Genomic DNA, 6,000 nt, shown 5'->3' on the forward strand with positions numbered 1-6,000 from the left:
TCTCTAACAAAATCATCATGGAATTTGCTGATTTTACTCTTAACATGATCATATATATCATCATAAATAATACTTTCAAAAATCTTAGCAATTTTCAAATTGATGCAAAAAAATGACTGCAAAAAATCAGTCATTTTTTTTATCTTTTTAATGTATTGGAGAAATTGTTGCCACTTTTAAAATATCTGGAAAATATTCCTGTTCAACCAACTAATAAATTACAAAGCATATACGAATCAGCTAAGCAGCATCTACAGCAGTATTCTGCAGTCCATTAATTTACTGTATACCTGCTACCTTATTTTATATATAGAAATTTAAAGAGACTCGTCTTTTTGTTGTTTTATGTGTATTTTAACTTATTTTAACAATTGTCAGTCTAATTGTGAAAGTGTAAAACAAATGTTTGTCTTTTTTTTTGTGAACAGTTCTACCTCTGTAAGTAAATATTTATGTAATTCTATCTTAAGCTTATCTCTTTGTTTTGATAAATTTGCAGTGCACTTCTGATGAAGCCAACAATCAATGGGCGAAATATTAAGTGACAAAAAAATAGAATCATTTTAATTCCAGACCGACAGATCCTGACATATACCAAAGAATATATACACTTGAAAGACCCTGTAGATACGTTTATAAAGTAGCAAGACAAAAAAGAGCACGAGTATTACAAGCATTCAACATAGCTCTAGACAAGCCGTTGCCCCTTTTTAATCGAATCTTTTGGTTTGCACACTCTCAGGCAAAAACTTGAGATGGCTGCATCCTTACTCCAATGTACCTTTACCATCAAAGTTCTTAAACCCAATCGAAGAACTATAATAAAGTGTTTCAACGGCCCGGTTATATGATTAGCTAATGGAAGGCTTGACTAGGAAAATATAAGAAGGCTTTTAGTAAATTATTTTTCTCTTTTCTGCCTCTCGTAATGAACTGCGGGAATTTAGAAAGCAGTTTTCGTTTTCAGTGGGTTTTCTTTTGTCGTATAATATTTTTAATCTGGTAAAGATGATGGCCACCAAAGCGAATTGGGAGATTATATTTATTTTATCGTTTTATCTTCCAAAAAGCTGAAGACGGATTATGGAGATATGGAGTAAACAGTTTTTGATAGGTCGCTAAAGTATATAAATCGCTGAATAAATAACATATTGAAAGCTACTGAATTATTAAATTTTGATTACACGATTTATTACTAGAATCAGGACAGCGCCTTGACAGGTCTAAAAGTGCATTTTCAATTAAACTAGCTATAACCAACAACAGTTTTTTACCCGCTAGAATGAATAAATTTACATTCTGAAGTTATTATATGAGCCCCTTAAAGCACAAGTGGTGTAACTCCATTTTCCATTAATTTTAGTTAAGGTCTATATCAAGTTCCGCATTAAGTACGTAAGTAAGTTTTATATTAGCACAAATGGTGTAGGTTATAAGTCATATAGTAACCAATTACTATTTAAATGGGAATAAGCCACAATTAAAGGTTAAAATACGTTTATTGACGTTTCAATTCCCACTTCGGAAATTGAAAATTCGGATTTCCGAAGTGGAAATTGAAAGGTCAATAAACGTATTTTAACCTTTAATTGTGGCTTATTCCCATTTAAATAGTAATTAATTTAAAATGCCACAAGAAAATAGCTTCAGAACATATAGTAACCATGCAGATAGGTAACACATTTTGTGTTGTCAGTAGAGTCACTTATCTGTTGACAGCCAAAGTGAAGTACAAGGGATATACACCACTGTTCCTGCAACTATTTTTGTTTTCACACGTGTCTGTGGATGTTAGTTTTTGATACATTAAGTTTTATTTGCATATTTAATTGTATTTGGTGTAGTTGAAAATTAGTTTTTTTCATACAGATCTCTCAGAACCAAGCCAAGTTTACAATTTAGGTTGTCATAAGCTTTCAACAAAAAAGGGATTCATGTATTTGCGCTTGTTTAGTCACGCAGTATCATGGATGGATAAATGCAGTGGATTCGATAGAGAACTCCATTCTCAATACTCTTTAAAGATACTCTTTCGGATGAAATGCTATTCTTTAGCTAAACCTAAAGCCAAGATCTAAAAAAAGACGACCAGTATATTTAGCTAATATAGATCAACCAAAACTATACAGTGGAACTCAACCTGTGACCAAAGAGAAAAAAAATGACATGAAATACTTTTCCCTTTTATTTCACCCATCCAGCATCTCTATTTTGAGAATCTGTTTACTTCAGAAGATGCTCAAGATATAGGGCCACTACAGTTAGATTTCAATATTAAAGATGTGTAATAAACTATGTAAATAAAGCGTTGTTATCTACAATATTAAATAAATTAAAAAAAATGGTTACATTTTTGGCAAACCTTTCCTAACACGTTTACAAAAAAAAATTAAATATTATATTGCTGATTTTCTTTTAAACAATATTAAATGTACATAAATGAAACGGTTATATTTTCATTAATAAAAACTAAACCAAACCTTTGTTAATACATTTTTGAAAAAAAAAACTTACAATATTATATTGCTGATTTTTTATAACAATTCCAGTAAAACATTAAATAACTCAAAACAAGGTTAATATGACTTACACCAGTTGTGCTTTAAGGGGCTCATATAAAAAACGACTTAAGGAGTGTTGACAGAAGTGAATACTTTTTATAACGCGTTATTAGTTCATCCTCCTGGGACCTGGTGTCCAATTAAATGGACATTTACGTATTATATATTTTTTGGCAAGAACTAAATTTACAGCGCACAATCCATCGTAGTGAACATACTAGTCAATCTGACAACAGCGCGCCGTATTGCTGAAAGCACATTTTAACTTAGTAAACCTGTTAATCGCAAGTGACAAACATGGCGGGCAGTTGTAGAAAAAAAAAATTGATGGTAAATAGCTAATTTTATTAGATTATTAACCTAAATGTTGCTTAGTCTATTTATGTAATGTAGTTGTCTTAGCAAACCATTTTGAGTTTGTTTGTTATCTAAAACAGGGATGCCGGTGCTCTTGGTAAAAGAGCATTTTTTGCACCCCAAACCGGGGCGTTTTCGACGCAATTCGGCATCGAATCGATCCAATAATGCTGGGTAGTACTCACTATTGATTGTTTTTCCTTTTTACAAGTAGTAAAAGCGTCTCCGAAGTGGTCACGCGTCTTTGCATTTGATCGATTGTCGGCAAACGCGGCACCCATCGCGCGGATAGGTTTTTCATGTCCAAATGATGGTGAAAGATGTTGTGTACGCGTTCGTAGGAAATGTTTAGGACCTCTATTCACTCACAAAGCTCAATTCGACGATCTGCCATAATCATGTAATGGACTTTGTTGATTATTTCCGGCGTGGTGACTTCATTTGGCCTCTCGGGACGGTCATCATCAAAAACACTCGTACGACCACGAACAAATTCAGCTTTCCAAAATTTTACTGTTGCTAACGAAGGAGCAACCTCACCATAAACTTCGTCCAGGTCGGCTTTGATTTGCCCATTCGTTTTACCCTTTCTGTGGAGGAACTGTGAACTGTGGATCACCGAACGATACTCCAGTTCTTCCATTTCTCCGAAAACATAAAATTTGTTTGTTTTTGACGGCTGTAAAAACCAAACTAATTGTTTTTAAAACTTAAAATTTTGACAGACGTCATGTCATGAATGGCAAATGTCAACACTGAAACCAATTCGGTATCAAGTAGCGCCATCTATCAAAGGCTAGCTTAATATCAATCTATCCTCGTAATAGTAGTTTTAGATGTTCCTATATGTCGCTTTATTCCTGTCAAATTATGTTGCTACTAAGCCATAAGTTTTAACGCTGCAAATGTAACTTTTATGTGTGATATGAGTATTGTAACATTTATGTAACAATTTATGAATAATATTAATTACCAAGAAACATAATTACGTAAATTAAAAGGTAAAGTCAACCAGTGCCTTTGAAATAAATACATAAAAATAACAATTTTTACATTAAAACAAAGAAATCATTTTAGAAATAACTTACCTAAAGTTAGTCCTTCTACATCTTTTATTGTGTATAGAAAAAGTGCCAATGAACTTGATCTAAAACAGAGGAGACGTTAACATCTTTACCCTAATGATAATTATGTAAACTTGATTCTACAGCGGGACAATCAACGTATACTACATTTCAAAAATTAACATAGAGTAACTTCTCAGAAAAGACACTAATTTGGTATACACATTTTGGTGCCTGTGCTTGCCATACAATTGTAATATTTTAGCTTTAGCTCCTGTTTTGTCGTGTATTTAGATTAACAAAAAATGAGTACATCACCATTTAGTCTAAACCCCTTCTCTCTGCTATTATTCGAATCATGGACGAACAGATAAGTAAACAGGTCATAAATGTATCTCAACAAAAAGTACATTAATTTATTGGTGTTTGTTTATTATAATCAAAACAGTTTTGTTTAGTCAATTGTAAGGGAATAAAGAGATTTGACACCATTAAAGTGTGATTTTTGTAATAGTTAATAGTGAGTGATTTTATCGAATATCGAATCAACTTGCAATTATAGACCAGTCAAAAAATTAAAGATGGACCATTTATGACGTAACGAAAAAAGTGTTTTTTAATGTCTACATTATATTTTCGGCAATAGAACCTTTCTAATATCGTTGACAGTATAGTTGAAATGTCGGGTACAGCAATGAGATATATGGAAAATTAACTATATATAAAGTGTTAAAAAAAGGAAAAGTGGATGATTATTTTAAAAATGCCATTCTTAGGATTGTCCATTGTTTTTTTTAACAAAAATAGCTTCTAAAAGTGTTACAAGCTATTACCGTGATCCTGATTTGCCAACGACCAACGAATTACCAAAATTTACAATTTTGAGTAGAGAGAAGAGAGAAGACAAGAGTATTACGAAAAATAAGAAAAGATGGGATAGTAAACAAGGATATGTATTATTTAGATGAAACATGGATTAATGAAGGGCATTCTGTAGGAAGATTTTTGAAAAGATAAAAACATAAAAACAACTCAAGAAGAATTGCTTAAATGATATTCAACTGGTTTAAAGAAACAACGGGTAATGGTCGACTACTCATAATTACGTGTAAATGGATTTCTCGCGATTGTGTTTACGCTCAAACGCATAAAATTGCAATATCTACGACACGTTATGAGAAATCAGCACCGTTACTCCCTGCTGCAGTCTATATTGCAAGGTAAAGTCAAAGGTAAGCGAGGACCCGGTAGAAGGAGAATATCATGGCTGCGGAATTTATGATTTCCAATATCCGAAACGGATAGGAACCAGAAGAAGAAGAAGAAGGATTTCTCGCAGAGGGTTTTCTTTTGTTTGAATCAAAGAAAACTTGTGATTATGGACATGGACGAAGATGTGTTTGAAGAATGGTTTGGAAACAAATCTTTGCATTTATACCTAAATATTTAGTTATTGTGTTGGACAATACAAGTTACCACTCCAGATTAGTTATGGAAGAAAAATTAAATTGCAATGTGGTTTATTTCTAAGAAACTAAACTTTGACAGTTTCATAACAAAAGGAAAATTATTAAATATTACCAACATCCATAAACAAAATTATAAAAAATGTATTATTGAAGACACAGCTAGAAAACTAAATACCATCACATCATTGTGAGCTTAATTCGATAGAGTTGATATGAATTCAAGTCAAAGGTAACGTTGCTCGAAATAATACTACTTTAAATTCTCGATTATCTGATTAATCTTTTTCTGTTTGTGTGAAAGCGGTATGTGTGTATGTACGTGTGAGAGAGGGAATTTAATTTTACATTTTCTCCAATTACTATTGTGTGCATGGTTTTAGGTAGTCATTAAATAAATCATAATATTTTACAAAGTTTTATTATAATTGCTCAGTTTTTTAACTCTAACAAATTTAACCTTTCATAATATATACATAACAAAAACATTTATCACAGACTTATGAAATATTTTTTTTTAACATTTCACGCAAATACTTAATAAAATAAAAT

General features: G+C 31.9%; 1 protein-coding gene across 1 annotated transcript in view; it reads right to left on the reverse strand.

Annotated features, from left to right (window-relative positions):
* The window catches only part of rdgA (retinal degeneration A), a 604,783-nt gene extending 600,565 nt beyond the window's left edge, over nt 1-4,218 (reverse strand). Inside the window, exon 1 of the mRNA XM_072538847.1 lies at nt 4,007-4,218. The gene's annotated coding sequence lies outside the window, so the exon portion shown is untranslated. The remainder of the gene's footprint in view (nt 1-4,006) is intronic.
* Nucleotides 4,219-6,000: the final 1,782 nt, after the last annotated feature.

This window comes from Diabrotica undecimpunctata, chromosome 1 (assembly GCF_040954645.1).
Source record: "Diabrotica undecimpunctata isolate CICGRU chromosome 1, icDiaUnde3, whole genome shotgun sequence".
Lineage (NCBI taxonomy): Eukaryota > Metazoa > Arthropoda > Insecta > Coleoptera > Chrysomelidae > Diabrotica > Diabrotica undecimpunctata.